Here is a 21,616-nt window from a genome sequence, read left to right on the forward strand (position 1 = left end):
ATCAGAAGTTGCAGCCGTCACAGTAACATATAGCTATTGTTTCTGCTAAGAGTACACAATAAAATGCTGGTCGCCAAGTTGCTGTGTTCTGCTTTTTAGGTGAGTACATCACACAGCTTACTGGGAAGACCTCAGATCCTACCTCGGCCTGCCGCAATATTATTGACTAGGCTGCACCCCTGCATTCCTGGTTCTGCAGAGCGGGATTTAGTTTATTTGCGTAAAGAGAGACCTTGAGCCGCTCTGATAGGATGATGGCCTTGAGGTGGTGGCGTGATTGGCCCCTCGCCAGCCAGCACTGACGGAGCGCCCTGCAGGGAGAGGCTGGGCGCGGGTGTGTAGCCCTGTCCTTGACACGCGCTCCGAGAAACTGCTATGTGGATGAGGGGACCTTTACACGTTACCTTTAACCTGGTAAGTCATTGACAGCAGCTGGGAAAAGTCCGACCGGTGCGCTATTCAAAGCAGATGAACGAGAGGAGAGGCAAGCATCGGAGAACAGGCCGCGAGCGTCTTTGGGGCATTTGGATTAAGGAGAGGAGGAAGGTAAGCGATCTTGGAGGCGGTGGGTGATGTGGGTTAAGAATGGGGGACAGAGCCACTATCAGACATGCCAGGACATAAGGGACTGTAAAGGGGGAGGGGTGTTGGCAGTGGAGTAACTTTTCTGAAAATGTTGGGGGGGACATGACACCTGAAGAAAAGGTGCCCCAGCCAAATACATGGGCACAAAATTGTGTGCCATGAAAGTTGGGGGCTGACAAACCCCCCTGCGCCCCCGGTAAAATTACGTATAACTCCACTGCATGCAAATGTATTCAGCGTCTGGCACAGATAGGCGAACCTGTGGCATCATCACGGCTAGAACTGCCACATGCGAAGCTATCCTGTACCTCGACTGATATGATAGTTTATTTATATAGCGCCAATACACAATGTGTTTCAAAGCGCTTCAATGCAAGGGAGGGAACAAGGGGAAATACGATGACATTCTTACAGGCCATGAACAGTAAGGCTGTGAAATTCCACATGTGACTACTGGATAAGACCTGTGTAATGCTATACTGCTTGCCCTGTTAATATGTGAAGTGACTGGTAGGTGCACTATTGAAGAAAAAGATACAGGTGCTGATAATATACGAGCGCTACAGGGTATCTACAATGCACAGATTATTGAGAGCTGAAAGAGAAGGCCATAAGAGGACAAATGCAGAACAGAGATCCAAAAAGGGAACAGGCAAAGGAGTGAAATGGGCAAAAGGAAGGGAAAGGAGAAGAAGAGAGAACAATGCAGAAAAACACTGGGCCGAGCAAGGAAAGTAGATAGCAAATGCAGGGAGAAGTGAGTGAAAAGAGTGAACAAAGCATAGAAGAATTACAGAAAAGGAAGGGGGTGGGCAGTGTAGTATATTTATAGACTCTGAAGTCGGTGTGGTGCACTAGACTAGGCAGATCACTGTGCTGACCTCTGAGCTAAACGTGAGACCTTGCTGGGGTTCCAATGCGACGGTGCCCTTCCCAGTGGTAGAAGTGTACCAAAAAATAGTGGAACTGTGAGCTGGGCGGGGAGCAACGTGCAACACATGCTTCAAGGTGTGTAGCCATGCTGCTTGACGGCCAATTGAGGTGAAACAGATGTCAGTCTAGCTGTAACTGCTATTGGGTGGTAAAGTGGAGACGTGCTTTAACTTCACAAAGAACAGTTCTGGAATGGTGAAAATGGTTGCAAAAAGTAGTGGAACTGTTAACAGTAAAATATAAACGTAGTAGAACGCTGCTCCCGACCGTTCCCGCTCACTCCATTTCCATGTGATTTGTTGAGAAGCAGAATTGAGCCCTGTTCACCTGGGCGCTGGGTCACGAAGTCATTCAATATGCAGCTACCCAGTAAGAAATGGGTTCAAACAACATGATTGAGCTTGTCAGTGCTATTTACCTCCTGGTCCCAGGTTCGAGTCCTGGCAGATCCACTCAGACGTTCATCCTTCCGTGGTCGATAACGTGAGTACCATTAAGTTGGGAAACAACAATGTCAATAGCGCAAAGGTTACCCACTGGGCTGGGGTGAATGTGCGCCTCTACAAGTACACCTGTTAAGTGGTGGAAAGAGGTGAAAAGTCCTATCCAATTGCATTGCTAGCAAAGGGGAGAAGAAGTCACTAACAAGAAACTGGTGAAAATGAGGCAGACTGCAGAGAAAAAAGATCTGTTCTTAAAGGGATACTGCAAGATAGTTTCACAACCTTACAAAAGAATCATGTGAGCTTGCTCTGATGGGCACAGATCGCCTTGGTGACTTGCCATGTCCTTCATTATGACCGATGGTGCTGTGTTTCATAGAGAATAGTCCTCTGCAAAATAGTCTCTCACTGGTGACTTTCTGACAACAGAAGTAGCCTAGATATGAAAATCCTTATCCGAAGTCGCCTGTAATAGCGTATTGCAGTCTAGTCTACACTGTTGTACAACCGTGCAGATCTGATTTTTTTGCGTGCATTGGGTCTGTCGATGCCATCCCCTCTTAACTTTTCTGAAGGCCATCGCCTCCATCATCTGGTATTTCTACTGGACACTGTATCTTGCCTGAGGTAAAGCTTGTTGTGGCGCATGTGATTAGTGTAGTGACCCTCTGGTACTGTGGTGGTGACATGGACGCGGGTCATGGCGACAGTGCCCATGTGAGTAAAGCTGTGGGATGTTCATTTGTGCATATTGACAGCATGTGCACGTGCTGCCTGCATTCTAGAAGCAATGTGTCCTTCAGTAAACCAACACAAAAATGCAAGCAAGAAATAAACCAATTTTGACAGACCCAACAGGTTTGGATCTCTCGAATAGCCCGCATGTTGGTATGTTCACCAATAATGGGCGGGTGTTTGCTCATCTCTCTGACGCTATGGGGGTCATTCGGAGTTTGGAGGCACCATGGCTGCCTCCAAACTTGGGTCCGGGTCCGGGTAGGCGGAATGGGGACTTACTGGGACATTCCGACCTATGCAGACCCGGTAAATCCCCATGCCGAATAACATTCCCCATTCCCATTTGAGCCCCCATAGGGCTCAATGGGAATGGGGAAGGCGCTAATTTGCGGGCCCGTTATTAGCGCCCTGGTCCCCTAGCGGGGCCCGCTAAGAAAGTCTGGTCTGACCAGGCGTTCTTTGCGGGACCCGCTAAGGGACCTCGTAATGCGGCGGAAGGGGTTTAACGGCACCGGCATCCTTACCGGTGCCGTTAAACCCCTACCGCCCAACTCGGATGATCCCCTATGAATGTGTTATGCAATCATGTGCTAAGTTTGGACGAACGTATGAACAGTTGGTTTGCGGGACCCACATTTTTTGGGGGTCGGTTCGATCTTATTCGTGAGTGACCCGTGCATTTATTTTCAGGTGGTTGATTCTCTGAACAAATCCTTTCTTTTATGGAGCCTCGAACTTCCTCCAGGAATCCCCAGGCTTTCTAAAAGACTCAGCTCAATTATTACATCGCTCAAATCTAATGATACTTGTAACATCTATTCTGCACGTATTATCGTATAAAGCCCTTGTAGATAAACTTCAGACGAACTTGTCTAATAGTTTGTCCTTCAAATCGCCCTAAATTCTACTGATTCGTGCTCGTTGCTGGAAAGTTTGTTCTGGCTTCGTGTGAAGAACAGTATTGTTGATTTATACGACGTGTAGGAGGCACACAATCAAAAGGACCATGCATATTGCTAATAGCCATTTATTGATTATAGTAGTTTTAAAGACAGGGAGGGTTTGCATTATGGAGGAGTAAGTGTCTATGGTTGTGTAGCAGTCGGTGAAATAGAACACCTAGGTCAGGTGGTCTTTGTCTGCCGTCATTGTCTACTTGTGTAATCACAGAATATACAGGTTTATCCAGTCTACATTTTTGGAATCAATATTTTCATTGGATTGCCTGAATTGCTGCTGAGTTCCTAGTTGTGTTCAAAAGGCTGGGGCTGCTGACTTCTTGCTGCTGCGCTAGACTTCCTCATTGAGAATAAAGGGATGTACTAACGAGTGTACATAGGTTCTGTCATGGCGGATCACTGCGCTACTGTTGATTCCGGTGGCTCGTGTATCCCAACTCCCGTCTCTCTGAGGCAGAAATCCTTTTACCCCAGTCACTTTTACACAGATTTCTATTATGTAACAGGGTCAGGGACTTGACACTGTCAAGCAGGGAGGGGATCCCATTTCCACCTAATAGGCCGGCTCTCGCCGGATCCGAGATCCGGTATCAGTTCTCTAGCTGGATCTTGGGATCTGGCTTGCCTCCGCTCCAGCCCTGTCAAACAGTGCACAGTGTGCTCGCACGTGATCTAATATGCTCTGTGTGAGCGCACTGTGCACACAGAGCCTGTGTGCACAGTGCGCTTGCACAGAGCGCACAGTGCGCTTGCACAGAGCACATTAGATCACGAAGGACTAGTGGCATATCGAGTGGGGGTGGGGAGCAGCCGCTGGACATTTGTCGGTGTGGCACCTCCAATTTGGCACCTCAAAGAGGGTGCCCAGCAGGAAAGGTGTCCCGCTGGCGGGGCAATGTGTGCTGAGCAATTTCTGCTCAGCACCCACATTGTCCTGGCAGTGGAGCACCTGACCCTTTCCAAACGGGATCGGTGTTCCGCTGCCAGGACTATGTCCCAAGGAGCTCCGGGCAGCAGAAGGGCTGTCACGTTGCTCTGTGTAAACAGCCATTACTATGTGAGCCATTGGGCACTGACAGGGGGGACTATTAGCGGGGACTTTTGTCTCTTTAGAAATGGGAGGGAGTGATATGTGTACATAATGTTGCATGCTTTATGAAATGAAGACTATTGCTTTAAAACTGAAGGGTCATTTGTTAGGCGAACTTTCAATGCAGGACGGGGGAGAATACAATTTAGGCCATACTCCTCTTGCTCAACTTATTTCTACGAGCATGTATGTAGTGTATAGTTAGTTTACTATGAAAGGCTAGTTTATTATGTTATGTGGTTTGCTTCCAAGGCATCACTTTACATAAAGTAGTATTTAAGCTCATGAAATGCAAAGCAAAACCTTAATAAAGTAGTATATCAGCTGTACCTGGGAACATGTGCTCAGGTGCTTACATTATCCACATCCCGGTTTCGCCATTTAACCAAAGTGTGTGATCCTGGGCAAATCATTTAATTGCACTGTGCCTTATCTGCAGCTCTGTACGTGATTCTGATTTACTTCATAGCTTATGTTAATATATCATCTATTATAAACAAAGAAAGCCCATTGACTATACAGTTGCTCCCTATATAATAATGTAGACAGTCCTGGTTACCTTGCAATTATGGGTTTTTAGTGAATCATATGTATAAATTGATTCTCACGCTAAATGCTGTATTTCAAAGTGACATTTTCTTTTAAATTAGTTGCACTGTAGTCACATGGTCTAATGGTGGTCAGCCTTCTCTCTCCATATATAATAATAGTGCAATTTAGATATGTTGCACCACAAAGCTACTTGCCACTTGGGTTTCTTATGGCAACCTATTCTAAAGTCATTTCCATGGTGCCTCCAAGTACCAATGCTGATGCTCCTTGTAATGTCCTTTTCTCTGAAGTCACTTCTGTTGGTGCAAGCCATATGCACATTTTGAGTTTTGCATGTATTTTGCCACAGAGCTCCTGGACATGCTCTAATAGAGGAGTTTCCTGCATCTGTAATGATCAAGCAGTTTTTTTTATTGTGTTAAAATACCATCTGCCACTAATGTAACCATAAAAGTAGATTGGGGTGGCTGGTTTGGGGGCGTGAATGAGACCGTATGGAATTGCGTGCACTGCATTTTAAGTAACCTGACTTTTTTTTTTCCGTGGCTCAGCCCCTTACCCCACACTCTTGCAATGCTTGATACTCACCTGCCGAGGACAGTGTCACGATATATTACATGGCACAAGCAAGTCAGGGATCTCCTTCCTTCACAATGAATGTGGCGCACGATACAAATGCTTTTTATTTCTATAACATGGATTCTTTTTTAAGGAGGCCTCCAATCCGTCTCACACCCAACCTCCACCAGCACCCTTTGTCACAATGGACTAGGAACCAGATTTTATTAATTTGATTTAATTGTGAAATCAAAATCAACCAATTAGAATAACCACCGATGTTGTGGCAACACAAATGCAATATTCCTTTGTGATGAAGCAGTACACTGAGATAATTCAAAATATGCAGTACCAGGATTCACTTTTACTTTCAAAATGCACACAGACAATTTTAGGAAATTCTAGTCAACACACAAGGAGAACATCGTTGTTTGTAGGATATGCAACCCATGGGCAGTGGAAAGGGAAGGCAAGTGGAAAAGACGTTTTTACCACATAATAGGGAAAGGGGAACAGAATAGGAAAATCAATTGTATGGATGTTGAGCACAAATTCAAGGTAAAAGAAAATGCAAATGCAATTCGTTTTTACTGGGGCTACAAATAACGACATGTAGGCTCTGGGAAAAGGTGTAACTCGCAATATGAAAATTGGTTTTAGTTAGGATGGCAAAGCAAGGGGAAAAATACAATTGCAGATGGAAATTCGTTTAGGAGGGCACAATTTAAACATGGGGACACATTTGTTTCTCAGATCACAATGGGATTAATTATTTTGGGCAACACTTTATAACTATAACAATTAGCAAAAACACTGGGGAAAAGATTGCTGGTTTCGAATTCCACCAATCCCGATCCCGTGAAATTCAATGGGGAATTAATTGACTTACAAAAATACTAAGGATTTACACCAAAAAATGAGGCGTTTTTCAATGGGCTTATGCTAATATACATTGGCAAACAAGAGATTCTTCTATGGGGAGATGACTGAACTACACAGACAAACAAAGGATTCTTCAATGGGGAGATGACTAAAATGCACTGGCAATTGGGGTTTTCAATGGAGAATTTTTAATGGGGAAATATTGGATGCAATGCTACAAGAATGAAATGCTTATGCAATGTAGGGCTGGGGTTATTGCTACTTGCATAGCAAGCCTTTGTTTAAGGTTCAGGAAAGCCAGCTGCATCTCAGGACACTCTGGAAAGATAGGGCAGGAGTCTGGTCACTCCACTCTCAAAGATGGTAAGTTTCAGCAGCCTTCTCTCCATCCTCCTTTTTCTGTCTCCTTGGTTTTTGTGTGTCCCCTGTCCTAATGCAGTCCCCCTTATATAGCAGTAATGACATCACTCATTTTACAATCTAGGGGAAGTGCCCTGCAATAATCCCTGCCACTAGGATTGGACAGTTACCCTCTCTCTCCGCCCCCAGTCAGGATTGGTTTACGGGTTTGGAGCAACATCTGTCCTTTTCCCATTTGTCATCATCCTTTGTTCTCCTTTCAAGTTTTTGGCAAAAACTAGTTATGTATCACTTAATAATTTTACTAGCAACTGCCATACTAAAGATATTTTCTGTTTTAGATGATCATGGGGAATTACATAAACCGACCGCCAAATCTGTATTATGGAGCATGGCCCTGTGTCACATTTTTGTCGTTTTCATAAAATGTACAACAGTTAAGAATATCTAAGTTATCAAGCATATCCCTAATTTCACTTTCCACCTTTTCACCAACTCTCACATTCGTTACATGTTCCGAACAGCCAGAAACCTAGTCTAACTGGCCATTACAGTTCCCCGAGTCACAGGTAGATGCATTTTATATCCCCAAATCCACCTGGAAATTACATGAAAAATGGTATAAAAATGAACTCCATCCACATTGCTGCGCAAAATGCCTAAAATGAAAATAGTCGTTTAAATCAATTGTGGGTGTCCCTCTTCAACAAATGGGATGGCTGCTTCATCCCACACAGCCATCTGTTCCCCTGGGCCAGCCTGTGACCAGAGGTTTTAATGAGTCTCTTTGAAGTTAGTGTGTACTCTGTGCAGTGGGTGCAATAAGGATTCACACCTTTTAGTCATGCTCCAGCCAAGGATGGCTTTCTTTTGAAGTCCCTGCTTTCCTAGTCAGCAGATCTGGAGGATAATGACTTTTGACGCCTTCAGCGGCACCAAATTTTATTGCGGGGTTATTAAATTGGAGATGTAACATCCAACAGGAAGTGGGGCTTTCCTTTGTGAAGTTTTGTACCCATCCAGAAACAGGTTTTTACTGAAGACTGAGGGCCTAATTCACATAAGTATGTTATAATGGCAAAACTCCATTGGAAAACGCTCTGTGAATTAGGCCCCAAGTGTCCCTTCAAATGTCACTGGAGTTTTGTGGTTGAAACATAATAAACATTGCTTTGGCCCGCCCAAACATCATGTTTTGCTTTCCTGACATGTTTCTGTGAGCAGTGATATGTTTTTCTCATTGTGGTTTTTTAAATCCGTTTTTTATGTGCAAACACGTGTGCAGGCCATTTTTGCTTTCAATGTTGAAACATCCTCTTTTCCATGTCACATGATTCTTTGATTCCTCCTTTTGTGAAATAAACTGTTGCTTGTCCATTAATAATGAAAGGTAGGCCCCTTTCCACAGTCTCTTTAACTTTACATGAAACAAAAGCAAAAGCCAGGCTGTTTTTGTTGCAGTGTTTAAATGGCTGCCATTTATGTGAAAATAAAAGCAAAAGCCAGGCCATTTTGGTTGCAGTGTTTAAATGCCTGCCGTTCAGATGAAAGGAACTTCTGTTTGGGGCCTTTAAATGCACCCCACACCATTGCCAGGTTCACAGATGGTCAAAGACACTGTGACCAGTGCTGGTCAATGGGCTGGCTCTTGCCGGGTCCGAGATCCGGCATCGTATGTCTGGCCGGATCTCGAGACCCGTCCTGCCTCAGCCCTGACAAGGCTTTTACCGAGCCAACAGCTTCACAGAGGGAAGCTGGCGGCTAGCTGAACTAACCTGCACTGTCCTCCTTTCCCCAGACATCACTTGCGCGTTTCCTGGCTCTATTTGCTCAGCCCTTTTTTTTCTTCTGTCCTGAAAGGGACACCACAGGGATCAATGGGCCATACATATCACTGAGGGGGTGGAGGGTTGGGGGGCATCACTGTTGAATGCAGGCATTGTTCATGCTGGGCACACTATTGTTTTCCAAATGTGCATTTTACACTTTCATAGAAAACAAAGTAATTTCCAAACTCAAAAATGCTGCTTGCATTCATTAGTACCTTTTGAAATGTTTTCTTTTTTTTGGTCAGGCTTTCACACCAATAATCTGTAATTTGTGTGCTCTTTGCTTTGTTTTTTTTATTACAGGTTATATTTATAAAGATGTTATGCTTCTCAAACTCGTTACTCACAAATAAATGCTTCTGTTGTGCTGACAGTTGTTAGTAAATTAGAGAGTGGGTTCATGGGTGCCAACCTTTGATTTTTACTACAGAGGCAGAACTACCCCTCACATCCGCCCTAAAAATAAGCAACCAATCACATCCCCTGGCTAAACACATTTAATAATTTTATAGCACTTGTTTTTTTTTTTTAATAAGACCTTCAAAAAGCCACAAGATTAACAGGTTTTGAATATATAACATCTCAGCAATGGTCTATCAACCCGCTGAGCTACCCTGGTAGCATTCTACTGTTAAGCGGGTCTATGGATCTCTTAATGTACTAACAATAGTTATAGTTATAAAGTTAATAGTTATAGTTAATAGTTACAGAGTTTTAAACCAAAGGGCTTTACAGTATAACAAGGTACAATAGTGAAAGAAGCATATTTACAAACATGAAGCAAACCAGTGATACAGTAAGCAGAACTATTTACTTAAAAGGATGGGGAGAGGGGGGAAGGGAGAGGTGGTCGGTAGGAAGGTTTCGATATATGAATTGAGGTCAGCGGGAGGAATGGGGAAGGAGGGAGGGGTTGGGAAGGGGGGCAGCCCCCTGGTGGCCTCCTGCGCCAGCTGGTGTTTTCAATGTCTCATTTGAGGTCAGCAGGAGGAAGGGGGGAAGGATGGAGGGGATGGGAAGTGGGGAGAAGGGGTAAAAGTTTCAAAATGATGCAATTCCCTTCATGCTGCATCTTTCCAAACTCCACACTGTACATCCATTTCACTTTAAATCACTTCTATAATGGTGGGCGAGGCAGAAGCCAGGTCAGAGAATACTTGCATAGTCCTGTCTTGTAGGAAGGAGATGACCCAAGCTTTGGCGTCAGGGGAGAATCTAGCAGTGAAGGAGAGATGGTGGTATAGGACATCGTGATCTACGAGATCGAATGCAGCAGAGAGGTCAAGGAGTAGGAGAAGGGCTGGTTTTCCCAGGTCTCGTGCATCGTCCCTCTGTTTTTCTTAGATCAAGTAGGGCGGTCTCGGTCCCGTGTCTCGGGAGGAAACCAGATTGGCGAAGTCCTAAGAGTTTGTTTTCTTCAATGACGTGCTGAACCTGCAGGTAGGCTGCTTTGTCCAGTATTTTGAGTAGGAATGGGACAGTGGTGGTGGGTCTGTAGTTATTAGGAGAGGTAGCATCGAGGGTGATTTTTTTTTTTAAAAGAGGGTGGACCCAGGCTTCCTTGAGGGAGTGAGGGACTTTCCCTGTGGCAAAGGAGGCATTGACAAAGGCTGTTAGAAATGGTGCTAGGGTTTCGGTACAGTCTTTAATGATGGTGGCTGGGCAGGCATAACCTTTGCAATTGGAGGGTTTGATATTCCTCATTAGGTTGATGTCTTGCTCCTGTATGGCTTTGAATGAGAAGGGGTTGGGAGGGTCTGGGGCATGGGGGGTAGGGGTGTGAGTATTGGGTAGCGCTTGTTTAGTAGCTAGTATTTTAACTTGGAGAGAGCTCAATTTGGTTCGCATAGCCGTTTGTATTTCATCGCACCAGGCTTTATCTTTGGTGAAGTTCTGGGGGGCGGGTGTAGGAGTCTCTAGCTCCCTGGAGATGGTGAAGATTTCTTTTGTATTAGATTTGGCCTCTGGGATCCTGCATTCAAAATATTTGGCCTTTGCTTGGGTGATAGCCTTCTTGTAATGCCAGCTGCGGTTGTCCCTCGGGGGCACGTACATATCTCCTGGGTGGCTCCCTCTCAGGGATCCTTTTCTTCCTCAAGAAAGGCAGGATTCCTCATGGCAGGGAAGAGGGGGTTGTCTCCCGGTCTGGAGGTTGCCGAAGCCCTTCATGACGAGTCACGCGCACCCCGTCCCCCGCAACAGGGCTAGTAGCTGTGGACTGTACACCGTAATCTCACGTTGCCAGGGTGTGCACGCAGGGGGCGGGCAGGACTGGGTAGGGTCAGCCGAACTATGCACCCACATCTAAAACCACTGGCAGCCGATACAAGCAGCAGCAGGGCAAGTAGCCTTCACCCAAGGAACAGGTATGCTACAAGCAGAAGCAGTGCAAGCTTCCCAAACTTCGAACAGGCAGCAGCATTGCATTCATAATTTACTCACAAACATCAGTTACACAGACATCCGTAATAGCATCGACAGCTGAATAAACTCCCCCCCATCCCCCCGCAGGACAGGCACAGCATGTGCAGAAACAGTGCAGACCCCCCTCTCTCCCCACCCAACACACCACGCCTCCCTCACCCCATTATTGGCTATAACAAGGCTACCTTTTTCATGTAACAGAAGAAAAAGAGCGTGCTCTCTCTGGCTGTCATACTCTTCACTTTTGTTCCTCCTTTCTTCCCTTATCAGTCATTTGAGAGCTGCCAATATAGTTTGACAACCAGCTGTACCTCTCATCTCACCACCATCTACTGCAGGTTCCCATCTCCACCTTAATCTACTCTGTTCCCCTGATGCCGATGAGAAAGAAAGTGAAGCTTTCGTTCTGGACATCTATGTTCAGCCTGCAGGACAAAGGTGTGAATCCCGATGCAGCCAACTCAGCCTTTCATCCTTTTAAGCATGATAAATGGATCCCCATTAAATTGGGCAATAGTGCCGATAACATTGATTAAAAGCAAGAATAATCGATTCCATGTGTTAATATCCCTGCAAAAATATCACCATACTAAAATATCACCATATTTTTGCGGCGATATTAAGGCATGGAACCTGCAGTGAACACCGCTGCATTATTTTTAAAGGAGCGGAGGACACCCCCGTAATGCCCGCTCCTAAAAAAAACCAAAATGAACCCCCCAAAATATATCAGCTATGGCCGTTCCAGACGATCATATATATGGCGATATTTTTGGTGGGGATAATATGTAGTGATACCGAATAATCCACCTGAAGAAGAATGGAGTTGGTGGTGCTTGGTATTGAGTAGAATTCGGCCAGTAGGCTAGTACTGCAACACACAAAGTACTGTTCTGCCCTCCTTGATTGCAGGATGTTGGTGCAGCGGGCCTTCCCTTTAAATGTCTTGTGTGGCAACGGAATATGCAGCAATGCTTGAGGTACCAAAGTCTGTAACCTCTGACCTGGCTGGCCTTTTAGCTTTTGTAGAGGCATGGGAAAGGCACTTGCTAGGCACTGTCGTAGCAGGGCCAACCCCTAATTTGCCCCCGCCCCCCCCTATCCCAGACATAGACACACTGATTACTTTCCCAGTCAAAAATAACCACAGATACAGTGTATATTTTTGCAAACACAAGATCACATTTATTTGAGTCAAGCAAACAGATCGAAGGTGGGGGATCCCAGCGTCCTAAGGAACCCAATGTCCTAAAGCACCTTTTTAAGGTGGCCCTTTTGGATTTCCTGGGCTTGCAACAAAATTTATTGTCCTTGGGTGACACTTGTCACTTCCGGTTTGCAACGTAGCGGACTTCCGCCTCTGGTTAGCAACTGCAGGCATTAATAAACCCAGGACCACTGCATTAAGTTGATGAGAAGTCTCAACTGTCCGTAAGGGAGTCAGTGCCTGTTGAACCCCGATCATGGCTCGAGTGCGACCTTCTGGTCCCACTCACGGCTGAAACTGCAGCATCAAAACTCCTCCCTGGCTAGGGCTACCCTGTAACTCTGCCACGCTTTGGGGGTGGCCCCCCGCTTCCCACAATGCCCCCACTATAAATAGTAAGTTGTACTTGCCAAGGAACCCACTCGCACCCTACCTTTCTTAATGCTTAATCTCCTTCTACATTTTTTCTATTCCATGCCACTGTTGCCGGGGTGTAATTATCAGCCCGAACCACAAACCAATGCCCCATAAACCATACCTCCTCACCTGCCAATACAACGAAACGTGTCACAAAAAGTTACTAGTACATCATTTCCTCCTGCGATGAAGCGCAGGTTGTCAGTGTAAGCTCCATGCTGTTAAAAATCCGTCTAAATCTCCCTTTGTTGCTCTTTCCAAGGGTGAGTAGGGCTGCCCTCTGACCTGTAACATTTTACAACTGTTTCCTCCACCATATTCAGAACATTCATGCGTAAATTGGCACTTTTTACCCCAACTGCACAACCCCCAGTTAAACATCTGCAAGCACAGTCAAAAAATTGTGCGCCCTCTGTGGCTCTTGTCCCCTGACCATTCCCTTTGTTCTTTTGTGCCCGCTCCTTTCCTCTTGGAGCTGGGGGGCCTTGAAGAAAGGGCCACCAGCTTGCTTTCTGGTTGGGCTCATACCTACCATACCATACTTTTCGTGTGCTCTCACAACCTCACCAGTTGCCCGACTGGCCCTATCCTTTCCACCCACGTAGGACACCCAACCCGGTAAAAAAGTATTGGGGCCAAAAAAAACCCTCTCTTTTGTTAATGGGGGGCCTGATTCTGAAGGGTAAGTATATATGGAAAAAGGAACAAAAGGAACATGCTACCCCTCCCTTCAAAGCCCAAGAGAGTGGGTGACGTAGAACTTACTTTTAGCTAGTACTTGTTAGCGCTAGCTATAGGAGATCACACTAGTGGTACTCCACGTAATTCCAAACACATCTTTACTGACAGTAAAGATGTGCTTAGAATGTGTTACAACACATTTACTCACCATGTCTTTAGCACCCATGACATAAGTATATATATATGCTGTTTTTTTTATACAAGTATATCCTTGCTTTTGTACTTTTTTAACATGTTGTGTTTTCTTAATTAAACTTTGTTTTAGCTGCATCTTCTGTGTACCACTAGTGTAATCCCCTATAGCTAGCTCTAACAAGTACAAGCTAAAAGTAGGTTCTCTGGCGAACACCCCTTTGGGCTTTGAATGGAAGGGTAGCCTGTTCCTTTTTCTCCTTTTTCCAGGACACCCAACCCTCCATGTCCTTCTGATCCCACGTCACATCGGGAACCAGTGCCATCTTGGATATAAAATCCTGGTCGTAATTTATCCACCCGGCGGAGCCATATCTTCTTTGCTTATTGACAATAGTGTCCCCTATATTTCTATAATGCAGGCCCCTGCTCTGGATAGCCTTCCATCAGCACGGCTGCTAACAAAGAGAATGTCTTGTTGCAATTAAATATGTTCTCCTCAACCTTATTTCTTTTCTGCCTCTTTTTGTCTTCCTCTCTGCTAACTGTATTGTCTGGACCCTCCGTCTCACTGACAGTAATGAAAATATGTTGAAATGTTCCCTTCCCCAGATTTGCTTTTTCACTTGCATGGGGATATGCCGTGCTAGGGTAGACCCGCCAGATAGTAGGGGTGCAATGGTCACTAAGGGGTGGCACCCACACCGGGTCCCTCATCCCTAGTCATGGTGGGTTCCGGTAGTCCTGCTGATGCATCTGGCTGGCTGTGGTCTGGGTATCTCTACGGACAAAGTTGAGGCTGCTACCCCTTGAACCTCCTGTCCTTGCGCAATCAAATCTCCCTAGTCATACAGACCCTTGCTGCTGTACTGGTGCGCCCCCCGCCCACTACCACGGTGACTGACACCCCTCCTATGCAAGGAGAGGTCTGAGCCCCCGGCACCCCACACGATTGCGGCAGGGTCTGAGGGACCTTCCCAAACTCCCCTTGCAACTTCCCAAGGCAACTGCACCACTCCCTGCAACAACCTTAGCATCTTTTCCAATCCCTTGCCAATTTGCACATTCCCACACACATTACCTGTCGGCAGCTCCAGTGCCACACTTACTGCCCCACTGGTTACCTGCTGGTGGCGTCGCTGCACCACGCCCTAACTTGGGAACTGCTGGCAGGACTGCCTGGTGCACTGCAGCAGCGGGCTCTGCAGGGTCGGCTGACTCCTCTAACAACATTTGTTCTTGTAACCTGACAACTTCAAACTTTTGACGTACTGCCCTTTTCCTTTTTGGTTGAGCCTTGGCCATCGCCCTTGGGCGGGTGGGGGATGTTGTCCCATGTTGTGGGCTGGCAGATCTAGTGCCCGAACTACCTGCTGTTGAAAGGACAACTCCTGTTTTTCCTGCAGCATTTTTGCTGCCCAGTTTTTACCCTTCCTGCGCATTATTTCTTGAAACAGTGCCCACATTTCAGCCTCAGCCTCACACACATTACCGCTGGGACTGTTGGAGCCAACATCGATGCTGCCGAACATGTCTGGAGACCCCTCTCCGGTCATTGCAAACTGACCTAAAATGATGGGAAGAAAATGGAGCTTGTTATAGTGGCTATCTCCTGTCTTCCCCTGCAGGGACCCGTGAGCAGCCCTAAATGTCCCACTATATTAAGGTCTTCTACTCGATCTGGGTACACTTCTATCACCTTGGGTGCACACAGCAGAACTTATTTCTTTTCCTGAGTTGCACACAGCAACCCTTCCAGACATTTTTCATATCGCCTTTGTACTGTGACCGACCCACCAATGGTCCTTTACCCCTGTACGATGTCCTTGACGTGTGTTTAGCACAAAAGACAATTTGATATTACTGTACAGTCCAAAAGGAAAGCCTTCTGTTTCGCCCCCTGGGACTCCTAATCCTTGACATCCAACCTTGTGGATAAGCGCATTATAAATACCCAATAACCATAAATCACCAAAGTAAATAAACCTTTGCCACCCACATATGTACCTTAAAAGCAAAAGGGGCAGATGCCGCCCTCGAGGTGTGGTGCTGTACTTTATACGAGCATTGTCGTCCTCCACCTGGCACTGCTCTTAGTTCTTACCCTGCAATATTGTGTATAGGCGAGATTATAAATACCCAATAAATACTTAACCGTCTGGGTCCCGCCCTTTTCTTGCTAGCCAGCTACCTCATTATACTCCATTAAGGACCAGTCTTTGTAGTGGAACCCATCCCCAACCTCGTACTCCTAGTTGTTACCCTTGCAAAACACGTGTATTAGCGCTTTATAAATATCCAAACAATAGCAAATAAATGAGCCCACCACCGTACGTTAAACGCTCTCCCCTTTGTAAATAACGGTCCGTGCATTGTTAGAAATTATGGCCCTTAATGAGCAGGTTGCAATAGACAAAACTGTCGGGTCTTGGCATTGAACCACGGGTAGCCAGCCCCGTGAGATGCCAGTGTGTTAATGCAGTCTCTCATTTCGCAAACTAAAAGGTACTCACGTTTGCATGATAAACGTGTAGGGAAATACTGCAACACTGAAACTAAATGAACAGAATAATACTCTGCCTATTTGACCACGTCCCGGCCTGGCAATTCTGCTGCACAAACTTAATATCACACTAACAATCTCTGTTGCTAAATTGTAAATAAATTGAACAATGCGGGCAGGCAACTCTGCCGACGAACCCCAATGCGACCAAAGCAGTCAGTCATACTCACCAGGGAACCCACTCGCACCCCACCTTTCTTAAAGTTAAATCTCCTTCTAATTGTTTTCTGTTCCATTGATGGAGAGGGCTCCTTGCCACTGTTGCCGGGGCCTGTTGTAATTATCCGCTCAAACACAAACCAATGCCCCATAAACCATATCTCTTCACCTGTCAATACAACAAAATGTGTCACAAATTACTAAATGCCAAGGACAATGAACAGTACAACAATTCCTCCTGCGCTGAACATAAGTTCTAACTTTAGCAAAAATGTGGCCTGATGTAAATGTTAAAAAGCAGTCGTGACCGTGGAGATCCCTGAGCGACTCCACACTTTACTGGCATATCCTACCTTGACCTGTTGCATTCCTCCACTCAGAAATGAGCAGAACCATCCTAAGGCACGGTCCGAGATACCCATTCAATTAGATATATGTAACAGTAAGGTCTCCTAATCTACACTGTCAAATGCCGCAGACAGGTCCAGCATTGCAAGTAGCGTCAATTATCCATTATCAGCATTTACAAGAATATTGTCCCCTTTACTTATTGCATTCAAAGAAGCGTGGAAAGCCCATGGGCACCTAGGCGCTGATTCTTACAGAAAAGTAGGCGAGACTGTTACCAACGAGGTTACAGTCTAAGTACATTGTCGTATGTAGTCATCTGTTATAGAAGGTTGGGATGTGGTGGTGGGGGGGGTTAGGCGAATAAGTGAGTTTTCTTTCCAGAAGAGGTGAAAGGAGTGCTTCTCCCGGGGTGGGAGATTATTCCAGAGTGTGGCAAAAGGAACCGGAAGCTAGCAATACCTGCTCTTTTGTGTTGTGTGGCAGTGTCTGTGAGCAGATCTGTTGGGCATGTGTCTCGACCTTCTGGGCAAGGTATTGGGGTGCGTTATTGGACAGACATTGGTGGGTTATGTCAAGAATTCTTTGTGATCCTTTCCCGGACAGGGAGCGGATCTTCGTGCCTCCGAGATGTGGTCGTGCTTGGTCAGGTTGAGGGCAGCACAGAGAGCATTGTTTTGTAGGACTTGTAGTTTGGAAGGGGTTTTTCTCAGAGGTGCCACACAAGTGCATTCCAGTAGTCCAGCTTGGATAGGATGAGGGTCCCTGCAATAGTGAGACGATTTTCTGTAGAGAGGTACGACTTGCAGGTGGTGATGAGCTTGGTCGCGTAGGCTGAGTGATGTAGTTGACATGGTGCCATGGTAAGAGAAGCATCCTGATAGACTCCCCGTGTTTTTATCGAGGTGGTGAAAGGGCTGGAGTGGCCTTCGATGTAGAAGTGGGTGAAAGTGGTGTTGAGTTTGTCGAGACAGGGTGGAGAATCAATGAGAAGTAGTTCAGATTTCTCATCGTTTAGGCAGAGGTCATGTGAGGCCATCAAGATTTGGATGGTGTCCTATATGCTGTTGACTTTGGTGGTGTCCTGTGTGTGATTCACAGAGAGGGGGGTTGAGGATGTGGGTATCGTCATCATAGAGAAGATTCAAGGAGTCGAGGTGGTCGAAGAGGGGCTTAGTGTAAAGGTAGAGTGCAGGCGAAACACAGGAGCCTTGTGGGACTCCACAAGAGATTAGAGCGGGGGAGGCGGCAGTGTCCCAGGTGAAGGATCTGGAAGATCTGTTTGCTTGTAAGGCAAAGATCATTTTTGATGCTTTTGGGTGGAAGTGGGCAGAGGAAGTGAGGTGGTGGGAGAGGGTTTGGTGGTCAACCAGGTGAAAGGCAGCCGAGAGATGGAGAAAGAGTAGGGAGAGGTTGCCGGCATGCATCGCTTTGTCTAGTTGATTTTTAAGGTCGAGGAGTGCTGTTTCAGTTCCATGTTTGGGATGGAAGACAGATTGTCAGGGACTCAGGATGTGATCTGCTTCAAGGAATTCCTGGATTTGAAGGTAGGCCGCTTTGTCAATTTTCAAGAGAAAGCATACAGTGGTGATGGGCCTGGAAAGGGTTGCCTTTGCATTTTGAAGGTTTGAGGCCATTGATTATAATGGCTAGGTTGGATGTTTAGACTGGTTGGAACTCAAACCAAGGGATAAGGGATGGCAGGGAGGCAGGGGGCTGCGTGTTCGGTGGATGAGCTTCCGGAATGCTTGTGAGTTTCTTGCTAATTTTGGATTGCAGCAGAGAAATGATTCCCACATCGGTAATTTGGATCGCGCTGCACCAAAGGTTGTCTTTTACCAAGGAGAGGGGGGCACTGGGGATTCAAGCTGTCCAAGGATTGTGAATAATTCTCTAGGGCTGGAAGAGTCCATCACTATTCTTTAATTGTAGGCGGAGGATTTGGTGGAAATTATGGCATGCTTTTACCGACGGGCAATGTCAGAAAAGTGGGCTTTGTTGTTGGTAGTGGTGTGGGGTGGGGGGTCCTTTAGCCAGGTAGCTTCTGCTGCCCTCTTGGTGGTACAGATGGCACAAAGGTTAGTGGTGAACCACATGATGCGATGGCTGGTATATTCTTTGCCTTCCATGCTTTGAGAAGGGCTAGGGAGTCTATAGCATTCTCTAGTAATGCCTTGTAGTGGTCTTCAGAGGTATTGTGGGGGCGTGAGGGGGCAATATAGAAGGGGGATGAGTCAAGTGCTGGTGAAGTTGCTGGAGCTGCATGTGACAGTTGGGGGTATGGGGATACTGGCTGTTGCTCATTTGCCGGGGATGGGGATGGGGATAGAGAAGGTGATGACGTGGTGGTCAGACCATGGGTAAGGTAGGCTGGAGGTGATCGAGATGTTGCATTTATGGTGCAGAAGCCAGTCAAGTGTGCAGCCATGCGCATGTGTGGGTTTACGTTAAGTGGGTAAGGCCTAGGGTAAGGCCTAGGGAAGCTGTGGATTTAGCAAGGGCTGAGGCCTCTGTATCCGATGTGTCATTAAAGCCTAGGTTGATGTTGCCCAGGGTAACAAGTTAGGTAGACGGCTTGGCGATGGTGTTGGCCAGAGAAACTGGACCCATAGGTACTTTAGCTGAAGTAGGGTTGCAGTGGATCATATCAGTGCGATGCCATACTCTGAGTGATGACATTTATGTTATATATATATATATATATATATATATATATATATATATATATATATATATATACATATATATATATGGATGAATCTTCTAGCGACTTCTTTAAAAGTGGGCAGATGTGGGATAACTTCAAGGGGCCTGCAACCACGCCTTTGCCTGGCGATTTGTTAACAAAAACAACTCTTGTACAATTAGTTTAGCAAAATATTTTGCTGTTATATCTGGGAGGGTGTCTTCAGAGTGACAGGAAGGACACAGCCTTATCAATAGAGGTAGAATATACCCGGAAGTGTCTTCCCATCACCTGAACCCTCCCTATATTTACTTCTGATCTTCCCTTCGTAGTTACTCTCCTGTTAGGCCATCCTCACTAGGCTTGTGCCCATCACTTCTCAGGATCTATTCACTAATCTTGGCTTTCTTTCTATGCTTTCACTCCTTTCTTTTGTCATTTTCTCCTCACAATCGCCATTATCTCATATAATCTGCCCTCTTTTTACCCAAATCACTATTTACCATACTGTATTCCTTTCTGCAGGTACGCATACCCAAATTATCTGACACCTCCTGCTACTTGCATGCCCATCGCTCACCACCCTGGCTAGTCTACTAGTACCGTCATCTCATGTCTCTACATCCAAGTCTATCTTGCACCAGTTTCTTTCATTGGGCTACTCTCACCTTAGTCTGTTTCCTTTGACCCCTCCATCTCACCCATTACCAGACACTCCCCTCCATTGACTTTATTACGCGCATCCATAAACCCATGGGCGTAAGGGCACAGACAAGACAAACACAAACAAGTAATATGTTGAATCCAGGAAGTGAGGGATCAATCCTGCCACCAGGAGAAAACCACAATTAGGATACCTATCGGAACAACCAAGTCTTGAGCTCCTTCTTAAACAGAGTTTTGGTTACTGGATCTCAGACGTCTGTAGTTGGGTTTGTCCCCAATATGCTCTTGAAGATAGGAAGGTATAATACCCTTTCGACATTTGAATGTGATTACCAGTAGCCTGTAGGTGATACGAGCTTCCACAGAAAGCCAGTGGAGTGCACAACCAACCTCCGTTACATGGGAGCACGAGGCAAGACCTGTGACTGCTCTAAATGCGCCATTTTGGACTACTTGGAGTCTATTGACAGTTCCTTTCCTAGCTCCTGCCAGAAGATTGCAACAATAGTCGATTTTGGCACCTATTATTGCTCGAGCAATTGCTTCCGCATTGACTTTGGAAATGTATGGTCTAAGATGGGCTAACAATTTGATGCAGTAAATCGCTGATGAGACCGTACATCCCACATATGGTTTCAACGCCTGAACAAAAATAACTCTGAGGATTTTAACCTTAGGGAGCGTAGAGATATCTATGCCCCTAAAGTGCTTGCAAGCCGGGTCCAGCTTGGCAAGTGTGGCCAGGGCCCCACTATCATAAATTCGGTTTTTCGTCGATTGAGCGCCAGATTATTCTGCATCATCCAGCGTGCGATGATGGAAAACATTCTATTCAATTCCATTTCATCTTGCGGGTAATACCCTGTGAGCGGAATGACACATTGTGTGTCATCCGCATAGTTAGAAAATAGGACCCCTTCCTGTTCCAAATGAGCAAAGAAGGGGGCCATAAAGATGTTATAGATGCATGGGGACGTGCAAGCATCCTACGGTACTCCAAAAAGCACAGAAATAGGCAGAGCCACGGCATCATCTACACTGACCCTACTTACTCTATTTGATAGGAAAGATAGCATCCATTGTAGGGCTGCTGATGAAAAATTTACCCCTTCCTTAAGGCGCTCTGCCAAGATGGTTTGGTCGACAAGGTCGAACACGGCCGATTGAGCTAACGAGATAAGCAGGGAGGCGAGACCTTTATCCATTCTGTTCAGTAACTTCGATTTTAAATCTAGAAGAGAAGTTTCTGTCCCAAAACCCTGTCTGAAACCGGATTGCAGTGGGTTCAGGATAGGAAAGAGGTTAAGGTGTTGAGCAATCTGTGAATAGGCAACTCAATACAAA

The 21,616-nt window shown here is 46.0% G+C and overlaps 1 protein-coding gene across 1 annotated transcript in view; it reads left to right on the top strand.

Moving 5' to 3' along the window:
* Positions 1-322: 322 nt before the first annotated feature.
* The window catches only part of LOC138513756 (acyl-coenzyme A amino acid N-acyltransferase 1-like), a 115,765-nt gene continuing 94,471 nt past the window's right edge, over positions 323-21,616 (top strand). Inside the window, exon 1 of the mRNA XM_069628845.1 lies at positions 323-546. The gene's annotated coding sequence lies outside the window, so the exon portion shown is untranslated. The remainder of the gene's footprint in view (positions 547-21,616) is intronic.

The sequence above is a fragment of the Ambystoma mexicanum genome, chromosome 12 (genome assembly GCF_040938575.1).
Source record: "Ambystoma mexicanum isolate Mex_15411 chromosome 12, UKY_AmexF1_1, whole genome shotgun sequence".
In the NCBI taxonomy this organism is placed as follows: domain Eukaryota; kingdom Metazoa; phylum Chordata; class Amphibia; order Caudata; family Ambystomatidae; genus Ambystoma; species Ambystoma mexicanum.